Source organism: Lontra canadensis, unplaced genomic scaffold (genome assembly GCF_010015895.1).
Source record: "Lontra canadensis isolate GAN:19392208 unplaced genomic scaffold, GSC_riverotter_1.0 scaffold68, whole genome shotgun sequence".
In the NCBI taxonomy this organism is placed as follows: domain Eukaryota; kingdom Metazoa; phylum Chordata; class Mammalia; order Carnivora; family Mustelidae; genus Lontra; species Lontra canadensis.
Window position 1 is genome coordinate 395423 of NW_022631062.1, and position 22484 is coordinate 417906.

At 39.6% G+C, this 22484-nt stretch overlaps 1 pseudogene; it reads left to right on the forward strand.

Annotated features, from left to right (window-relative positions):
• Positions 1-22484, forward strand: part of LOC116880841 — a 68358-nt pseudogene that overhangs the window by 1729 nt on the left and 44145 nt on the right.

Here is a 22484-nt window from a genome sequence, read left to right on the forward strand (position 1 = left end):
AATTGTAGTTAATCAATATAACACAAATCTGATTCTTTTAAAAGATCTCCCAAATAGTCTATCCTTTAACAAGTTGTGATGTCAAGAAAAATAAAGACATAAAATAAAAATAAAGACCTCAGGTGCCATTTTTTTGAGTAATTGTTCCAAAACCTCACAAAATCTCACATAGATTTCATGCTTTGTAAACTATTGCAGAGCGTTAACAATCTGATAAGCTCACAAACTCACTTTTTTTAAAAGATTTTATTTATTTATTTGACAGACAGAAATGACAAGTAGGCAGAGAGGCAGGCAGAGAGAGGAAGGGGGGGGAAGCAGGGTCCCCACTGAGCAGAGAGCCCAATGTGGGCCTCGATCCCAGGACCCTGAGATCATGTCCTGAGCCGAAGGCAGAGGCTTTAACCCACTGAGCCACCCAGGCACCCCCAAACTCACTTTTTGATGCTACTATCACACAGAAAAATCAGAAAACTACCCTCCTCCTCCAACCCCAGCATTTGGCTAACCTCGCCTTTGAACTTCTATGCAAAATCCTAAGTAAATTCAGCATTTTAAATCTGGCAGTGTATTGAGCCAATATTATATAATGGTTAAGTAGCATTTATCCTTGCCAGGAATGTAAGGATGGTTTAGAATTTGGTCATTATAGGTTATTTATGACCGCAACAGATTAAAGGAGTCAAACTCAGTAATCATCTAATGCATGCTAAAAAAAAATACTTGATAATTAAATTTAAGTCTGATTTCTCCTGTGCTTAATAGAGAAATGTAAGAGGCATTTTTATTAAATCCAGGTAGGATACAAAATGTCCATTTTCACCACTGTACTTCCAAAGCAGGAAGACAGGAAAAAGATACAAGAGGTGTAAATATTGGAAAGAAGAGAGAAAAGTATCTTTGCTTGAAGATAATACTGATTATCTGCTTTGAAGATCTAAAAGATTTCTCTGAAAAAATGATTAAAACTATGAATAACATTCCTATGATTAAGGAAATAGAAAATAAAAATATGAACATCAATACCTTCTTATACTAGCAATAACCTATTTGAAAGTGGAATTTTAAAAAATTACACTCACAGTATGAACAACCATAGCAAGTATGTTAAAGAATAAGTAAAACCAGAGCTAAGCCCAATACAATTTGTAAGCCTTAGTTGAAGAAATTAAAAATGAACTATTTACTGAAGGATATAAAATAATGCCTGAAAAATGTAGTTGTGTCATATTTCTGAATGGCAAAACTCAATGTTGTAGAAATGTAAGCTTTTGACAAATTCATCTATAAGGTCAGTGCTTGCCAACCGAAATCCCAACAAGGAATTATAAAAGGAAGTTGACAGTCCAATCCTGAAATTCATATAAAAGTGAAAATGTAATAAAAGGAAGCAAGAGAGTTTTTATTTATTTATTTAAAGATTTTTATTTATTTGACAGAGACATAGCGAGAGACACAGTGAGAGAGACACAAGCAGAGGGAGTGGGAGAGGGAGAAGCAGGGCTCCTGCAGAACAGGGATCCAGAAGTGGTGCTCAATCCCAGGACCTTGGGATCATGACTTGAGCGAAAGTCAGATGCTTAATGACTGAACCACCCAGGAGCCCCAACATTGTAGTTTTTATATCTTTAGTTAAATTTTTCATTTCCTAACAACTAAATTTCAGTTGGATTCAAGAGCTAAATGTAAAATCAAAATATCAAAATTATTAGAAAAGATTTAGGAGAATATAAATGACTAAAATAAACTCCAAACTTTAATATTATTTAAGTGGAAAAAGAAATCACAATATAATACATATGGTGTATTTTATCAAAGTAGACAAAAATAGCTGGATAAAGAACTAGAAGGATCCTTATCAATATGCTGAGAAGCTAAGAAGTAGTTACTTCTAGAAACCATCTAAGTGTTCATCAGGAAAAAAAAAATGATCTCTAGGACATCCTGTTAGTTGAATTAAAAAGGCAGGTCACCGGGACACCTGGGTGCCTCAGTCAGTTAGGCGTTTGTCTTTGGCTTGTATCCTGATCCTGGGGTCCTGGGATTGAGTGCTTGCTCAGTGGAGAGCCTGATTCTCTCTCTGCCTATCTTTCCCCCCACCTCTCTCTCTTTCTCTCTGATAAATAAATAAAATCTTTGTTAAAAGGCAGGTCACCAAGTAATATGTTTATGTACAAATGTGCATGATTTTATATTTATAGTGTAAAACCATAGTAGAAGTAATTTAAGGTAGAAGAAGGACTAGAATAACATTTAATAGTTTTTAAGGAATGGTAGCATCTTAGGGAGGGGCTGGGAATGGGGTATGGGCAGTGATTTGGATCCTTTGCTGTTTAGCCCTTGCGCAGAAAACAAAACTTTCTGTATGAGGGAAATGTTCCACTGTCTGTGCTATCCCAGGAGCCCCTAGTGACATGTAGCTATGGAGCCCTCGAAATGTGGCTAGTGTGATGGGGGAAGTGAATCTTTCCTTTTACTAATGTTTAAAACTTAAATAGCCATGTATGACTAGTGGCTAATGTGTTGGAGAGTGAAGCTCGATATACCTTTATATTGTTTGAAAAAAAAACTTTAATTTTTTTAACAATAAAAATGTCTACCTCTGTTATGGTTTAGGTTATGCTGGGATGACACACTGCCCTTTAAAAAAATCTGTGACTTGGGGCGCCTGGATGGCTAAGTGGGTTGAGCCTCTGCCTTCAGCTCAGGTCATGATCTCAGGGTCCTGGGATCGAGCCCCACATCGGGCTCTCTGCTCAGCGGGGAGGCTGCTTCCCCTTCTCTCTCTGCCTGCCTCTTTGCCTACTTGTGAGCTCTATCGTCAAATAAATAAATAAAATCTTAAAAAAAAAAAAGAATGGAAGAAGGAAAAGCCAGGTGAGAAAACTGACCTCTATGGTAACATTCATAAAGGCTTAATTGGTGTTTGAAAGTTACTCACCTATCCAATTCCCCTTTTAAGTAAAACACAGTTATCTTCAGAGTTCCTGGTGGCTCAGGTGGTTAAGCATCTGATTCGATTTCGGCTCAGGTCATGATCTCGGTGTCATGAGATCGAGCCCCATATGGGGCTCCATCCTTAGCTTGGAGCCTGCTTAAGATTCTCTCTCTCCTTCTCCCTCTGCCCCTCCCAACTTGTGTGCCCCCTCTCCAAAAAGACAAAAAACAAATGAAAAAAAAAAAAAACCCACAGTCATCTTCATTTGTGTAATTGGAGAACTTAGCATATACTGAAAACGTAGGTTGTTACTTCTCGAGCTATTTTGGTTGACGACCTGGGGAAATATTTCAATAGGATTTAGCAGTTCTCATCTCCTAAAGCATTCAGGCTGATACTGAATACACATCTGTTTTTTCCCAAATAATAATTTATTTTGAGAAAATACACCAATTACCGATAATACTCTGATTAATGATATTTCTGCCACAATGTGCATGTGTCTTCTAGTAATATGATAGTGTACAATTTTGATGGCATCTGGAAAATTGGTAGAAGTGAGAATTTGCTGCTCATTTCCACTCTTCTGTGACTGCAAATGAAAGCAATACCATATAAGAAAGTATAAAATACTTATTGCAAAAAATGTGAAGGTAAATGAGCCAGGAATTTGGAACACACTAACTCTAAAGAATGAGTCTCTGGGTCCCTGTAAGAACGGATTTTGCTTACTATGCACAGGGTTGAATCTTATAAGAAGCCAATATGCGGGGGGAAAATCCATTTTATCTATGGAACCTTACTTTGTCTTGTTGGAGTCTAGGAATTGATGGGAGAATATGTTACTGACTATTCTATTCAAAACTTCTAGAAAAGGGACATTGTACTTTATCGGTGACTGCTTCCTGCATCTGTCTACTCTCAGCATGTTGCCTAGCCTGGGCCAATCCTAAATTCACCTGGTGATACTATTCAAGGATCCTTTGTGCTGTTGAGCAGTGCTTGAAATTCAGTGTTTCAAACCAGACCTACATCAGAGCGCTTAGCCCTTTGAATGGGAAGGAGTTAACTGAAGGCCCGCTGAATGGAAGGCCTAAGAACAGAGCATTACTCAAACAGTGTTAGGTGCATGGAGCTTGTTGCCATAAGAAATACCATCCCTTGGAAGAACCGTGGCCATCTCAGTAAGAGGGATCTGGGAAAGGCCTCCTTAGAGGGCTTACGCTTGTGCTAAATCCTCTAAGGAGGATTTAAGAAATCAGGGGCTCTTCTGGCTTGCCTGTTACCAAGGAGCCGTGACAATTTGGTGACTGGGTATTTTAAAATGATGTTTATTTAGGAGACAGGAGGATTAAAGCAAGGCTAGAGTGGTCAGTGGTAAAGAAGCAGCAGTCACTCACGCTGATCATAAGAGAGGAATGTTCAGTCATTTCTGTGGTTGTGGATTGACCTTGTCCGAGCATAGATAATTTTTTTTTTTTTGGTCAGCTTTGCTTATCATCAGTTGAGCATATCAGCCTCCAATAGGGCTGTTTTTCGCGGGCACATGGCTGCCTCCATGTTTAGGAGCTGCCCCTTATCTCCTGTATTTAATTACTTCAGTAGATTGAATTTCAAAGAAAGAATGCATTGTTGAGGTATTTGGAGAAAAGAGGACATTTAAACAGATTTCAGTAAGGTGTAATAGGGCTTCTGGTAGAGGACAAGTATAGACAAAGAACCTGAACCAGACAACTATTCAGTTGTATAAATGACTTGACTGTTTGTAGATGAGGGCCAGTACGTGCTAATCATCACAAGTTGGGGCCTGATCATGGCTTGTACGCACCTGGAAGAGGAATGTGGTGATTGCAGAAATGGCTCCACTTCCTTCCTCTTCCCCACATCTTTACTCTTTGCCTTGGCCTTATCATAGTATTTATCCACCCCTTTTGACTTTGGACTTGGCATATGACTTGCTTTGGCCAATGGAATTTTCAGCAGATGTAATACAAGCAGAAAAGACTTCTTTGAGGAAACAAATTAAAACCATGATCTGAAAAATGAGAAGGGATCAGCTAGGCAAAGGAAGGGGGCAGGCATGGGAAGCATGAGCTTTCCAGGAAGAAGGAAGAGTAAGAGATCCAGAATAGGAGAGCACAGAATTCGATGGAGAGGGAGTGCATTGAGACTGACGGGAAAGGCAGGGCCTAGAAAACACTCATCTTCTACAAGCTGCGTGACAGATTTGGGGATTTCTCCTAACAGTAATGGAAAGCTATGGAAAAGGTTTAACCTGGGAATGACACGATCTAATTTACTTTTGTGAAAGATTGCTTTGGTTGCAGAGTTGTTATTATAATTAGAGATAGAATTTGGGACAAATGAGTCCCAACATTTTCCTATCTTTGTCAGGATGCCATGCAATTCAGATTGGTTCTCTCATTTGTTCTATTAAAATCAATGACTTTGTTTAGGCAAAGTGGCTTCTGGACATTATCCCAGAGAGGGGTTAGAAGGGTTCTTCATAATATTCTAAATTTACTAAATTAAAATTAGAGAGTGACCAAGAGGATTGATTTTGGGGTGAGCCAACAGTCCTTGGTGGCACTAGGCCAAGCAAAGGAGGGCCATTAGGCTGGGCTTAGAAGGTTATGGCTGTGGGTAATGAAGGGCTGCCATTTTCTTAGAGTGGTGACTCATTGTGGAAATGAGGTTGATAAGAATAAATGGAATTTTTCTGTATGAGAACTAAAAAGCACAACCCTTTCCAGCATAGCCTCTCTCTAATTACTCAGATTTGACTATCATCTGGAGGTACACTTTGAGGCTATGTCCTATGTCAGAATATTAGATGCTCTCATTTAGAAACTCAAGAGAGCTGATATCACATAGCCTTTCATAAGAACACACAATTAAGACAAGAGTGAGCTCAGATGACACGAAGTCTCAGAAACTTGAAGTCCTGAGAACAGGAAATAAAATTACAAGAAGAAATTTGGCTTGCTTTTTGAAGTTGGCTTATTTGTTTTTTAAAACAAAAAAATTGAGAAACATTCCCAAAACAGGCTTGCAGATTGCTGATTTTACTGGCTACTTAAGTTTTGGGGCCTGGTTTATCTTTATAACCTGATGTAGCCATGTTTTTATTTCCAGAATGAATGACTTACAAAGGGAACTTTGGTGGCACCAAAGTCGTCTGCAGGCTGAAATGTTACAAAATTGTTAGGAAAGCTCAATTTTAGGAAGTGGAATTATGCAAGCGTAAATTGTATTAAAGTGTTGACAAAGGTTTTAAGGGTTTCTCAAGTTTCACCCTGTTGACATTTTGGGCTAGATAATTCTTTATTCTGTGGGTCCTTGGATGTTCAATACCATCTCTGGCCTCCACCCACTAGATGTCAGTAGCAATCCCCCCACATGCCAGGAGTGACAAATACAGATGTCTTCAGGCATTACAAATGATCCCCGTGGTGCCAAATCACCCCAGGCTGAAAACTGCTGGGTTAGATACTATCTGTTTTTGAAAAAAAGGCTTCTTAATATCTTGTTCTGTGGTTTCCATCATGGCTGAAGCTGTATGAGTGAGCACAGAGGTCAAATATCAGAGGTGTTTGTCGCAGTTTTGGAAAATGTGTTGCTGGCCTCTGATAAGGGAGAGAGAATTTTAAAAATGTGTGTGTGTGTGTGTGTGTGAGAGAGAGAGACCCTCAAGATCTACTTTTTTTTGAATATTTATTTATTTGGGAGAGACAGAGATAGTGACAGAAGCACGAGTGAGGAAGAAAGGAGAAGCAGACTCCCCGCTGAGCAGGGAGCCTCATATGGGGCTCAATCCTAGGACCCTGGGATCATGACCTGAGCTGAAGGCAGACGTCTAATCTAACCGACTGAGCCACCCAGGTGCCCCAAGATCTACTTTTTAAAGAGTTTGCCAAGGTCTCATGATTCAATGTATTTTGTACATGTGACAGAGCTTAAAAAAATAAATATTCATTGAATGAAATATTCATTAAAGTCAAGTTTGCTTTTTCTATTTACCTTTAGATATTAGAATAGGAATTGAGAAATGCTATGGATTACCAGGATGAAGGGCTGCTGACTGAGGTCATGTGATTGTGTTTAAGAGCACGTAAGAAGGGCCAAATAAAACTGGTGACTACAAACAAGTGATAAAGGAAATTGAGAAGATGGTTTTAGAAATGAGTTTCATTTAAAGAATTACTGGAATATGAAATGCAGAACGAGGCTCCTTAAAGAAATAGCTGAAGTCACCAAGCGTCAAGTAATTTGAAATTGGGAAGGGATGACTCATAGCATGTCTTCAGAGAATTTGTCTAGCCCTGAGATACTGATGGGATGATTAGCCCAGAAAAATTAATGAGATAAATGTATGTGTCACCAAGTTATCACAAACAGCTAAAGATGAAAATGGAGAATACAAGTAATCCATTCTTTCAAAAAGAGTGAAACCCACAGGTGCCAATAACTTTGTAAGGGGCTAACATGGAGTCATCCTCCTCTGGCTGGAGGAGGCCCAGCCTCCCCACCTGTGGCTAATACTGGGTGCGGGAGGAATGATAGCAGAAGCACACATGGGATTCTGGGAAGCATAACAGAAGGAGTCTGATGTCCTGTGCACAGCGGCCATCAGGGAGAGTTTGCTGGCAGAAAAGGGCATCAATCTAAGGCCTTTCTTTTCTTCTCCCCAAGAGCTCTGAGATCCATTCATTTAATTCCAATCCCCCTTCCATGTTTTCTATCATCTCTTATCTTCTGACTACTCAATCCATGTTCTGCCTGCAGCCGTATGATGATTCTAAGAAACGAATCTGCTCACGTCACTCCCATCCCCATCTCCACCTTCACCCCTTTACTGACTTGTCATCCCCTCCAGAGCAAGCCAACCTCCCCCAGGGCAATTACCATTCTTCAGTTCTGGTCTGTGATCCTTTATCAAGACCTGTCTCTCCCTACTACCCCTATGCTCTCTCCACACTAAAACACATTTCAGCTGAAACCTGCTCCACATCCTACGTCATAAGGAAAATGCAAATTACAGTGGCAATGAGATACTACTACCCACCTGTTAGAACAGCCAAAATCGGAATGCTGACAGTACCAACTGCTGGTGAGGATGGGAGCATCAGGAGCTCCCCTTCATTGTGGGTGGAATGCAAAATGATATAGTCACTTTGGAAAGCAGTTTCTTGGTTTTCTACAAAACTAAACGTATTCTTACCATCTGATTCAGTAGTTGCACTCCTTGGTCTTTACCCAAAAGAGCTGAAAACTTCTATCTACACAAAACCCTTGCACATGGATGTTTATAATAGCTTTCCTTGTAGTTGCCAAAACTTTGAAGCAATCAAGATGTCCCCCAGTAAGTGAATAGATAAATAAACTGGGGTCCATCAGGGCAGTGGAATACAGGAACACCTTGGGGATACTGCAGGTTTGGTTCTAGACTACTACGGTAACGCAATTTTCACCATAAATGGAGTCAAGTGAATTTTTTGGTTTCCCAGTACATAGAAAAGTTGTGTTTATACTATAGTGTAGTCTACTAAATGTGAAATGGCATTATATCTTAAAAAAAAAAAACCCTCCAAGGTACATACCTTAATTTAAAAAATGCTTTGTTGTGGGGGACCTGAGTGGCTCATTTGGTTAAGCATCTGCCTTTGGCTCAGGTCATGATCTCGGAGGTCTGGGGATCGAGACCCCACATTAGGCTTCTTGCTCAGTGGAGAGTCTGTTTCTCCCTCTCCCTCTGCTCCTCTCCCCTGCTTGTGCGCGCGCTCTCTCTCTCTCTCAAATAAATAAATAAAATCTTTAAAAAATGCTTTATTGCTAAAAACTGCTAACCGCTCATCTGAGCTTTCAGCCAGTCATAATATTTTTGCTGGTAGAGGGTCTTGCCTCAGTGTTGAGGGCTGCTGACTGATCGGGGCAGTGGTCGCTGAAGGTTGGGGAGGCTATGGCAAATTCTTAAAATAAGATGACAATGAAGTTTGCTGCACTGATTGACTGTTTCTTTCATGAAAGATTTCTCTACGGTATGTGATATTGTTTGATAGCATCTGACCCACAGTAGAATTGGAATTTCTTTCAAAATTGGAGTCGGTCCTCTCAGACCCTGCCGCTGCTTTGTCAGCTAAGCTCATGTCATATGCTAGATCCTCTGTTGGCATTTTAATGGCCTGTGTCCCATCTTCACCAGGAGGAGATTTCATCTCAAGAAACTGGTTTCTTTGCTCCTTCATCAGAAGCAGCTCCCCATTCATGATCCGAATCATGATCATGATTCATGATCTGTTAAAGCGGATCATGAAAGTACAGTGATTTAGTCCCAGTTCTAAATTATTTAGTCCCAGTGATTTCAGGCTCCAGTTCTGATTCTAGTTCTGTTGTTGCTTGAACCCCATGTGGAGTCAGAACCCACATAGCATGTATTGATGAAGGTTGCCATCTTAAATAGGTGCGATTCACAGGGCCCCTGAATAATTACAGTAGTAACATCAAAGATCACCAATCACAGAGCCCCATGACAAGTAGAATAATCCTGAAAAGGTTTTGAAAGAGTGCAAGGATGACCAAAACATGCCACAGAGGCAGGAAGCAAGCAAACGCTATTGGAGAAATGGCACCGACAGGCTTGATGCAGGGTTGCCACAAACCTTCAATTTGTAAAAAAAATGTAGTATCTGCAAAGCACTATGAAGTGAAGCCCAAAAAAATGAGGGCTGCCTGGACTTTCAGTTTCCCCATTTTACAGATGAGAATACTAAGGCTCAGAAGCCAGGGTGGACCTCGTCCTAGGTCTAGAACTAGAATTAGGTCTACCCAATAGTGATCGTCCAATTGCTCTTAGATGTTGAGTGCTAAAATTATTTGCTGAACTTAAGGGCTCAGCTTTGTCCATATGGCACCAGCTTATCCTCCAGTCTATGGCATGAGTCAGTTACAAAGATTTAAGGAAGGAACTGTACTTGAACTAAGTCTTAAAAACCAGGGGATATTATGCTAAGCAAAATGAATCAGAGAAAGACAAATATATGATTTCACTCATATGTAGAATTTAAGAAACAAAACAGATGAATATAGAGCCTGATGCGGGGCTTGATCCCAGGACCCTACAATCATGACCTGAGCCGAAGACAGGGATTTAACTGAGCCACCCAGGCGCCCCACCATAAGAGAGTCTTCATGATGTAAAACAAACCGAGGATTGCTGGAGGGAAGTGGTTGAGGGGGTGGGCTAAATGGATGACAGGCATTAAGGATGGCACTTTATGTAATGAGCACTGGGTGTTATATGTAAGTGAGTAATCACTAAATTCTACTCCTGAAAACAGTACTACACTAGATGTTAACCACCTTGAATGTAAATTAAAAAACAAACAACCAAAAGTCCAGTGGCTAGCTAAGATTTGAATTAACAGAAAAAACAAGTAAGGGCCATGCAAGGGAAGAGAAGTAACATTTGGAAAATTAGGAACATTAATACCTGACCAGTGGCTTATGTATTAACCTCAAAATGTGATTCACCAGCTTTTTGTTTTAAAGGAATAATGGCCCCAGATTTTCATTGCCTACTCTAGCAGATCTGATCAGTTACCAGCTTGCCAAGAAACTTCTAAAATCCCCTTCCTCCCTGAGACACAAATTTCAAACATGTTGAGACATAGGGTACTGTAAATGGTTAAAGGCAGAGATAATTAAACCCAAGACTGGGTTCTGTTTTGAACTTTTCCAGGGAAAACAATGGAAGCCTTCACATGGAATCTATTCAATAAATATGGTCTGAAAGTTGAGCTGAAATTAGCATGTTAATGTCATCCATGATGCAATCAGTCTGATCAGTTACAGCACCTTGAGAAGAATCACCAATAAAAATACTAAAATAAGCTTCACAAGAGATGGGAGTATCGTGACATCTGTTTTTAGAATTACTCTGCTGTAGTTGTTGAACCTCATTATAGATGGTAAAAATTATTTTCTTTCACCTGGGATAAGAGTATGTGCTTTTAAATAGCATCACTCGAGAAATGAAGAGTAGTAAATCCCTGCTAATTGCACCGTCGTGTCGTGCCTGCCGTAAAGAGAGGATCCTTGCCAATGATTTGTATCACTAAGGATGGTTCTGGCTATAGGCAGTGATAAGGCTCACATCAGATTGACTTAGGGAGTTAATGTAAGAGCACGCGCAACAGGGTGTCCAGAAGTAGACTGAGCTTCAGGGAGTCAATAGCGCCATTAGGGATGGGAGTTCTTTCAATTTCTCCCCTCTGAGGCTGTGGTTGCTGGATGCTCTGGTAAGAGCTGGATGACCGTGGGTGGCCAATCTGCCTCCCACCCACCCTCCTTTGGTTCTATCAAGTGAGGGGAGGCCCCTCCTGGGTCTCTCCTAGAACTGAGGGAGCTTTTTCTCAGATGCCGTCAGCAAGGCTCTCCTAACTAGCGTCTCTCTTTGGTCCAAACTGGCTTAGGCCTGCCCAGATCTGAACTTATGACCGGCAAGAGGGATGGAATTTCCATGGTTGGCTCCAGAGGGGGCAGGGGGAAGGAAAATGGATTCTGGAGAATTCCCCACAATATCCACCACACTCTAATATTTTTCAACTCCATGTTAAACCTTCGTAGGACAGTAAGAAAGGCCACTCTTGAAAATGGCAGTAATCCCAGGAAGCAAGATTTAATTTAGCCACCAAATCGGTCTCCTTGGATGCATGGCAAACCATCAACGTTAGAAGTAGGACTACCCACCATCATAGTCCCAAAGATTTTGTGGCAATATAGGCCACGCTCAGAGAAGTAGTTCCTTCAGCAAACTTCCCTAGGTCTGTTCCCTGATCTCAGTATCCCTTTGCTCTGACATTTGCAAAAAGAAGGGAGTAGTTTCTTCTTAAAACTAGGCCCCATGGTTCATGAACTTTCCCTCTATTCCAGTGTCCAGCAACACCACATCATTCACGTTTACTGCTGTGGTCCACTCTGTTCAGGTATACAACTAAGTTTAGGATAACTCTGGAAAAGTGTGGGATCAAAATAATAACTGCTTACTGGTTGGTTGCTGTACAGTTAAGCTAATTCACGTGTGTAGTCCTGATTGGGCCACAGTTATACATCCCTAGGTCTATGCCTCTCCCCCTTTCATGTACATATGAATGACCATGATCTTGTTGGAGCCCAAATTCTGGTACAGTGAATCCTCAGAAAGGATTATGTGAATGTCAGAGTAAGGAGAGTTCCAGGAGGGCTTGGTAGGATGATGGTACACGAGGACAAGGGTGGGAAGAACAAAATAAACTTCGAGGGAGGTTGCCTTGCAGTCGTGTATGTAATTCCTAGAGAAGGTGGGAGACTGAAGTGGGGGGATTGGGTTGGCTCTCTGTGGTCCACGAGACTTAGCACAGCCTTCCCTTCTGCTCACACATGCCTCTGTCACCCATAACAGACGACCTCGGGTATCCAGGTTGCTTTGACTTTTTCTGCTCTTGCATTTCCGGGTTCTAGATCTCATATTGAGTAATATACTGATTCACAGTACTGCAGCTAGACAGCTTGCCAGATCCTTCACCCAGTTTCCCAGCTGGACACCTGACCTCAATTCATGGCCCTTGTCAAGTTGCTTATGAAGGTGCCAGCCAGGCACCGGTGGTCCCACGAAGAATGATACCATCTGCTCCTCTGTCTTCTGGTGTGACATTCTTCATCACATACCTGACCTCAGCCTCTGGAGACCCCACAGGACCAGGTTTGGATGACCAAACCAGAGCGCACATCCTCTCCAAGATCTTCAGTGAATCTTTTCCACTCTCCATTTGAGACGCATCCACACGGGCATGATGTTCATGAGATCTAGAGGGAATCTCTGTCACCTCAGTGCTCTTTGCTGGAGGGGCCTTCAGAACCATTTGAGTGGATTCTTGTTTCCCCATTAGACTGGAGTTAGGAAGAGCGATTGACAGAGAATGATTCTATTTCTCTCATCTAGTTCAGCACCTTTTCCAAAATAAGCATTTCCGTTTAAGCGTTGCTGGAAACCATTCATCCAGTTTCTGCTTGGACTCCTCTGAGGCAACCCATTCCTTTTTTTTTTTTTTTGACAGCTCTATATTTTAGAAGTTCTATATTCTTAGCTGGGAACTGGCATCACTGTATCTCTTTCTCACTTTGGCTCTAGTACTATTTTATTTTTCATTCCTCTTCTACTAGGAAAGCCTTCAAAAGTTAAAGGCAGTTATCAATTTCCCTAAGGTTTCTCTTTTCCTCATAAAACATGAAGGGTTCCTTTAGCAATTCCAAATATAACATGATTTCTATACTTGATTATCTGTAACTCTTGCTTGTGTCTCTTTTACTATTACCCATCTCAATACTGCCCAGGACTTTACCCATTAAATTTAAACATTAGGACCATCTTTTTTTAAAGACCATCTCTTTTGATGTGAGTACTAGATAATAACCCAGAATAAGAATCACTTCATGCTTGCACAGACTTTAATGGCATTTGGGCCAATTAGAACATCTAGAACATCTAAAAACATCCTGTTTTTTTCTTTTTCTTTTTCTTTTTCCTTTCCTCTCCTCTCCTCTTCTCTTTTCTTCTCCTCTATCTCCTTCCTTCCTTCCTTTTTCTTAAAAAGGAGCAGCTATTAAATAAGCCATTTCTCATCTCAGGATATGGTTGACATAGTACAAAAAGCATGGTACTTAGAATCAGAAGACATGCATCCAAGCTCTGGCTCTCACCACTTACCAACCTCGAACAAGTCACTGTCCTCTTTGGGCCTCCATTTTCTCACTTGGAAAACAGGACTCTTCAGAAGATCTGCCTTACCTAACAGATTGGGTTCTTTGGAAAATCAGGCAATACATATCAGACACTTTTCTTGATTGAAAACATGATATAAACTTTAGTAAATCTTGGATATTATTCCATGCCTGTGTTATTCCATTCATTAGGACAGTACCTATTCTGTTACCCCGTTCATCCAATCCTATTTAATTCTTGAAGATATTAAGTCTGAATTAATGCATTGAGATACTTCCTGAGTTCAGAAAGACAAAGTGAGTTAATAAGTTTTGAACATAAGTTTTAACCCTAGGTTTATTCTAAACCAGTTTCAAGATGATCACTCTCCTTTTAAAGTCCATTTTGGTTTTTATGCTTATACTTTGAGAAGAATTTGAGGCAAAAAGAGAAATAAAGTGTCTGAAAAGAATCTGTGAACAGACGTTGTTGTTTTGTGTGCCATCTTTACTGTTGTGTTTTTACATGTCTAACAAATAGAACATTGCAGATGGAGTTGAAATCTCCTTTGTCCTCCTTTCTGGTCCCATCTCCCATCCTCTCCAGAGTAGACTGCCGGCACAGAGAAGTATGCACCTGCCCAGTCCGTGTTTCCATGTTTGACCACACAGATAGACATCTGTGAACAACATATAGTAGTGCTCTGTGTGTTTAAAATGACATGGAGGCTATTGTACTATGTGTATCACATGGCAAATTGTTCTGTTTACTCAGTGGTACGTTTTAGAGCTCTATCTGTTGTTGAAACATATAGTTCATGTATTCATTCTAGGCAACATATTCAATCTATGCACATAGCATGCTCCATTTATAAATTCCTCTACTGACCAATATCTAGGGTGTTTCTCAGTTGTTTTGTAGTTAAATGGATGCTAAAATGCACATTATTCTAGAACTCTCCTAATGTTTCTGTGGCAGACTTTTCTCTGGGGTTAATCCCTCAAAGTGAAACTCTGGAGTTCCAGGCCATGAACATTTTTAATGATAATAAATGCTGTCAGATTGGTCTCCAGAATGGTTATATCCACTTCACTTCTACCAGCAGTGATGAAAGTTACTTTAGCCCTACATCGTTTCCAACCCTTTGTATTTATGGGTTTGAAGTAGCATCTCATCTTAATTTCTGACTGTGAGGGTTTCTAAATTCTATTTATTAGGCATTTATGTTTCTTGTTTTGTAAGTTGCCTGTTTCTATATAAATTCTTTTCCATATGCTGCTGTATCAGATCGCTATAAGTCAGGGCAGTGGCTTAAAACAACACAAACTTATTATCTTCTTTTTCTGGAGGTCAGAAGTCTAAAATGGGTGTCACTGGATTAAACTCAAGGTGATGGCAGGGTTGCACTTCTTCTAGAAGCTTTGGAGAAGAGTCCATTTCCTTGCTGTCCTGTGTCTTGCAGAATGTTTAGTAGCACTCCTGACCTCTGTCCACTAGAGCCTTAGACATTGCAAATGTCCCCAGGGGACAGAATCATCCCTGGTTGAGAAGCATTCATCTAGAACTTTATACTTTGAATTAGTATTCTTCTTTTCCTATGATACTAACTGAAGGTTTTGCCAAAGGGAGAGCTGGGTACAAAGATGGGAAAGAAAGATCCCTTATTATGTGGCAGTTAGAGTCATATAGATAAATTAGACAAGTATACATAAGACTTTAAATCTTAGTAAAATGAGATAACCTGCCACAAGAAGGTTTAACAAAAATGAAACAAATATGTATATTCTAGATCAGTTTATATTTGAGAACATGAGTGGAGATATCTCTAGTTAATAATATGCTTAGAAATAAGACTTCTGTCTATGTTTATTAGGTTACTTATAGATGAACATTGTTTCAACTTTCATACATACAAATGAAGTGAAGACCTCTTTTACATTTTAATCTACTTTCATTTTATATTAAAAAGAAACCATAATCACTTATTATAGATAGTGGATGAAAATAGGTTCTTTCAGATTTCACTGTGAACCTGAAAATTGGCTGAGAAAATAATTATGGTGTGAACAATTTCCAGATAATTATAGGATACTTCTATAATCTCTACAATTTTTCCTTTTTAAAAAGCCCAGGGTCTCATCAGGTTTATATTATTAAATTGCCCTAAAGATCCAAGACACTTGCAGTTAGAATTCTGAGTTTCTGTCTATCTCCTTCTACACTTGAGTATATCTGAAGAACCTAGATCATGTCTCCCAAATAAATCTTTCTTTTCTTGGTCCAACTGACTTAACTTTTTTTTTTAAAAAGATTTATCATTTATTTGAGAGAGAGAGAGAGAGAGCACAAGCAGGGAAGAGAGGGCAGAGGGAGAAACAGACTCCCAATCCAACAGGGAGCCCGACGTGGGGCTCGATCCCAGGACCCTGAGATCATGACCCAAGCCCAAGGCAGATGCCCAACCAACTGAGCCAACCAGGTGCCCCAACATTTTATGATTGTAAGATATGTCCAGATAGACCAAGGTCAGTATAATTACACACACAATTCACGAACCCTTTTGCCATTCCTGTTGATCGTGAAGATCCAAATTAACCCTGAGGAGTAGGAGAAGCAGGGTCTCAGAGTGGCAAGAGGAGACATGGTGAGCAAAGCCATGTCTTGAACATGCCTGGAAGGAACTGAGAGCTGGAGGAAGAGGGCTGAGAGGAGTCACAGGCCTTGCCAGCAGCTCCCGCTCTTCTCAGTTTCCACTCCTGGAAAATGAGGGAAGAAAGACCATGCAAAGGTGTGGATTCCATACTGTTTGGATACATGCCCAGACTTGCAGGAGGACAGGAGGACAGACTGCAAACCCACCCAGATGTACCTTTTCTGAGAATCAGAGAGACCTGTATGTTGGGAGAGGATGAAGTCAGGGAGAGCAGGCCTCTCTGGGGAGAGCTTTTGGTTTTTCAATTCACAAAGGGTAAAGGAGCCTTTCTACAATGTTAGCTCCGACATTAGAATTTAAGCACATTCCACTGGCAGAAAGTATAACTCTTACCAGGGCCACTTATAGCAGCCTACTCAGAGCAATCAAGTTTAATTCATTTTAAATATTAATAATGTCTGATTTTGCTAAGGCCTTCTGCCCAAGTTTCCTTGCCTGATGAAACTACCCAATTTTAGGGTCCACAGGGACAGTTAAAATACAGTGTGTTGAATGCTGCAAGAAGGTCACATGTAGAGAGCAGGAAGAACAGAAACCAGAGAAGATTGAAATATACATATATTTTTATTCTGGATTATCTTAATGTTATCATATAACTTGCTTATAATTTATATTACATTTTTTAAAAGATTTTATTCATGTATTTATTTGAGAGACAGAGAGAGAGGAAGCATGAGCCAGGAGAGCGGGGGAAAGGGAGGACAAAGGAGGGGGAAGAATCTCAAGCAGATTCCTCTCTGAGCACAGAACCCAGTGCGGGGCTTGATCTCAGGACCTGAGATCATGACCTGAGCTGAAATCAAGAGCTGGATGCTTGACTGCCACTCCGGCGCTCCTATATTGCAATTTTAAATAGACATTGGTTTTAATGTTTACTCTTTTGTGTATGTGCTACAAGATTTTTTATTAAGTTTCTTATTTTAATTCTGGTATTGTTAACATGCAGTGTTATATTAGTTTCAGGCATATAATACAATGATTCAGCAATTCAATACATTTCTCAGTGCTCATCATGACAGGTGTACACTTTAATCCCCATCACCTATTAGACTTTAGGTTTGTTTGTTTGTTGGTTTTTTTTTTCAGACTTTACCTTTAGAGCAATTTTAGGTTCACAGAAAAATTGAGCAGTGGGTACAGAGATTTCCCATAACCCCCCTGGCCCACACATGCACAGCCTCCCCCATTAGCAACACCCCCCACCAGAGTGGGACATTTGTTAGGGTTGATGAACCTATACTGACACATCATTATTGCCCAGAGTCCATAATTTACATTACAGTTCAACTTTGCTTTTGGACATATGCCTAATGAAATATGTCCATCATTACAGTATCATACAAAGTATTTTCAATGCTGTAAAAATCCTCTGTGCTCTACCTATTCATCCCTCTTTCCTTTCTAACCCCTAGCAACTGCTGATCTTTTCATGATCTCCATAGTTTTGCCTTTTCCAGAATGTCAGGTAGTTGGAATCATACAGTATGCAGTCTTTTCAGATTGGTTTCTTTCACTTAGTAACGTGCATTGAGGGTTCCACCATGCCTTTTCACAGCTTGATAGTTCATTTCCTTTAGTGCTGATGTCTAACTCAAAAGGTCGTTATGAGGATGAAATGACATAAACCAAATAAGGTCTTAATCCAGTGCCAAGCATATGGAGAATGTTTGGTAAAAGTTGTTATAATTATAGTTTGCACGTAAGATTTTAGTGGGCTGAGATATATATATACTCTTGGGGTTGAGGGATTCTGTATTTTATTTATACACTGCATATATATACATATACTAATTTTGCTTATTAAAAAAGGAAAATCTGTATTTTATCTCCTTGGCTCAGCTCAGGCTCTGGGTTTCATTTTAACGACAGCAACTTCTCTTTAATCAGATGATTTGGAATCTTCACAATAGAAAAGAGGCTCTTTTACTGATGTGGGCATCTTAAAATACATGTGCATATACATATAAAATCAAGATTCATAAGTGACAACGAACCCCTGAATTTTCTTTGAGATTTTGAGTAGCAGCGAGAGTTCATTCAACAAATACCAAGCATCTGTTGCTGAGAGGGCATGGCATGGCGCCTGGACAACTGTGGGAAGGAGGAGAGTATGTGGGAAAACCAGTCAGTTCTTATAAAGAAATGTTTCATGGGTTGTATAAGCAAAGTAGCTCATTTTAGAGGCAGAAACTACTGTCTTTCAAGATAAATGAGGATCAATGACACCCCGCATTTACCTTCAGTGTATATTTTGCCTTACATGAATATCCTCCTTGGTTTCTGGATTTTTCTTTTGAAAAAAAAAACAGAATACTGGCTGCAGTCCAAACTGAGAAATTTGGATATGAATCCTGGCTCCACCACTTACTCCGTGAGTGACCTTGAGAAACTCATTTGACTTCTCACTACTCATTTTTTTTTCCAGCACCATTTGTCAGCAAAAGGGAGTAAATGGTCTTTATTGGCTAGTATTATACATTAAAGGGCAAACAAACTCAATTTCTAGTTTTGTCCATTGTTTTTGCTTTTATTTTGGAAGGCCTTTTTGGGTAACCAAGTCCGCTGAATGCCTTCCTCAGTTAACTACTGTTGGAAATTCTATTAGTATTCAGGAAAGATAGCACGATTCACCAATTCCTTCAATTACTCTCAGTTATTTTCCTAAATGTAATAAGGGAGAATAGAGGCCATCCGGGAAGTTACCCAGTATTTCTTAAAAATGATTCGACCAAAGTGTTCATTTCTTGTAGAGCACATCTGAGATGAATCTGGGGGGAGACACACGCTTGCGTGTTTATCAACGTTCACCAGGCAAGTGCTCACAATGAAGATGACAGATGTGAGCTGAGTCATTTAGCCAACTCTTGCCACTCTTTCTTTGTTATGAACGAGATAACGCATGCAGAAGCCTTTGGAAATTCTAATACCCTGTGTAGAAAGAAAACATAGGAGAAATTTTATTATTGTGGAGTGGATAAAATAAAGCACATGGATTTTGTTTTTTGGAAAAAATCCTGTATATCAAGAAATACCACAAATATAAGGCAAACAAGAAAAAAATTAGTTGCAACACACATCAGAAGAACTCATTTATTTCCCTGCTCTATAAATTGGTCATGTAAATTAGCATGAAAAGAACAACAATTCAATAGAAAACTGGTCAAAGGTCACAGAGTTAGCTCATAGAAGATGAAGAACAAATGTCTTATAAATAAACAAAAGGACAAGGTTTTGCTCCTAGTTAAGAAAATGAAAAGAAAACAACAATTACCATTTTTGACCTCTTATACTGGCACACAATTTTAGATTTAGATCACACCAAGTTGGTGTAGGTTTGGGAAAACAGGTAGACCCTTGGGGCATTCTCTTTGAAGGTCAGTGTGTTAGTTTCTCCCCAACCAACAATTCCTTGTATAGGAATTTGTTTTCCATATACATATATATATATATATATGTATATATATATATATACATATATATATATATATGTACACACACACACACATACACACAGAAAACTGGATATTTGAGATTATTTACTGCAGCATGGTTTATAACTGTATGTGGCTGAAAATAAGCCTCACCATCCATCAGGTGGGACTAGTTAAAATCTGTTATGGGACAGCTGTACAATGGCAAAATCTGTAGTCGATTACCTGTCTGACTCTTGCTTTGGCTCAGGTCAGGATCTCATTATCTCAGGGTGGTGAGATGAGCCCTGTGTCGGGCTCCATGCTCAGTGCAGAGTCAGCTTGGGATTCTCTCTCTCCCTCTCCCTCTGCCTCCTCCCCCTGCTCACGTGTTCTCTCTCTAGGTCTCTCAAAATAAAATAAAATCTTTAAGAACAAAACAAGACAGCATATAGGGACTAATGGGACTAAGACATTTCAACTAAATGCAGTGTGTGGACTTTGAATCCTTATGATGGATCAACTTTAAAAGTTCATTTATGGAAAGGGGACCCTTCCTACACGGTTGGTGGGAATGCAAGCTGGTGTAGCCACGGTGGAAAACAGTATGGAGGATCCTCAAAAAGTTGAAAATAGAGCTACCCTATGACCCAGCAATCGCACTACTGGGTATTTACCCCAAAGATACAAATGTAGTGATCCGATGGGGCATACGTGCCCCAATGTTTCTAGCAGCAATGTCCACAGTAACCAAACTATGGAAGGAGCCCAGATGTCCATCAACAGCTGAATGGATAAAGAAGATGTGGTGTATATATACAATGGAATACTATGCAGCCATCAAAAGAAATAAAATCTTGCCATTTGCAACGATGTGGATGGAACTAGAGGGTATTATGCTGAGTGAAATAAGTCAATGAGAGAAAGACAATTATCATATGATCTCACTGATATGAGGAACTTGAGAAACAAGACAGAGGATCATAGGGGAAGGGAGGCAAAAATGAAACAAGATGAAGCTAGAGAGGGAGACAAACCATAAGAGACTCTTAATCTTAGGAAACAAACTGAGGGGTGCTGGAGGGGAGGGGGGAGGGAAGGGAAAGGGGGGGCTGGTCGATGGAGAAGACCTGCAACTATGAGAAACAAAACAAAATGAAACACCCCCATCGAAGCGGAAACGTGTTTAAATTCTTAGAATGGTTTCTTACTTTACATTGACCATCAATTGAATGTTTTCTCCTAAAAATGATACATTAGAGCGCTGTGAATTGTGTACGACGGATGAATCACAGACCTGTACCCCAGAAACAAATAATACATTATATGTTACTAACAAAAAGTGCATTTATAAAGTTATTGGGGGACATGTGAACACTGACTGGAAATTCTGATAATACTAAATCATTATTTTTTTAAGTTTGGTAATGATGTTCAAGTTATATTTAAAGAAGAGTCTTTCTATTTCAGAGTAGCCTAATAAACATTCTGGGGGAAGTCATCTGGTGTTTGGGATTTCCTTCACAGTCATCTATAGATTATGAAGGTAATAATATATTCAGCTCCAGGCAGGAAGGAGACCACAGATGACACAAGATTGACCCTGAGTTTAAGACAAATGTAGGCGTTGATGGGTACACGGGGTTTCAATATACTCTAGTTTTGCTACTTGAGTGCTTCCCTAATACAAGTCAAAACTGAAAGGTAAAACCTAAAGCCAAAAATGTTCAAATCAAAAGCTAAAAATTAAACAGAAACTAAAAATGAAAAAGCAAGGTGGATAATTGTCAGTGTAGTAATCTAACAAGTAATGTGCCCAGAAAAATTCTGGAAAGAAAGCCTGTTGCTGTTTTCCTTCTTGGGAAGGCTAATGGAGGCCCAAGATACTTACTTTTCAGTATTTCGATAATGTTTTAAAACAAAGCTATAAAAACACAGTGCTGTACAAATATTCAATCTCCTATTAGAAATAATGTATGCTGCAGTTAAGTCCAAAGGAGCAAAGGTTCTCAGCAGGGCTCTCCAATTAGCACATTTATTAATTTCAGGTCCTGCTCAGACTTCTACTGACGCTGTTTTAATTAAAGTCTTCAGCCTACTTGCAGTCATTTAGTATTTGGTAGAAAATGTTAGTTAGCTCTATTCTTTTATATTTATGTATCATTAAATATAAATATAATTAAAATATATATTGATGCATCTTTAATTAAAATATATATAATTAAATCTGAAGGCTTGATCTCATTCATTAAACTTTTATTGAAATACATATACATTTTTCAAATAAACGGAAAAATATAAAGAAATATAATGGACATCTATCATTTGATTTTTTCCCCATATTTGCTTCATCTATTTGTCTAAAGTATTTTCAAGTAGCTGAAAGACGTTTTGACAGCTCACCCTTAAATAGCTCAATATGCATCTCTCAGCTATGTCCAGTCTCCTAATAAGCCCATTAAAGGCATTCTTCATTTCTGTTACAGTGTTTTTGAGTTGCAACATTTCTTTTTGGTTCTTAGGATTTCCATCTTTTCTTACATTGCCCATCTGTTCGAGCATGATGTCTGTCCATTAGAGCCCTTAGCATATTAATCACAGTTGTTTTGAATTCCCGGTCTGATAATTCCAATATCCCAGCCATGTCTTTTTCTCTTCCTTGCTCTGTCTCTTCAGACTGTGTTT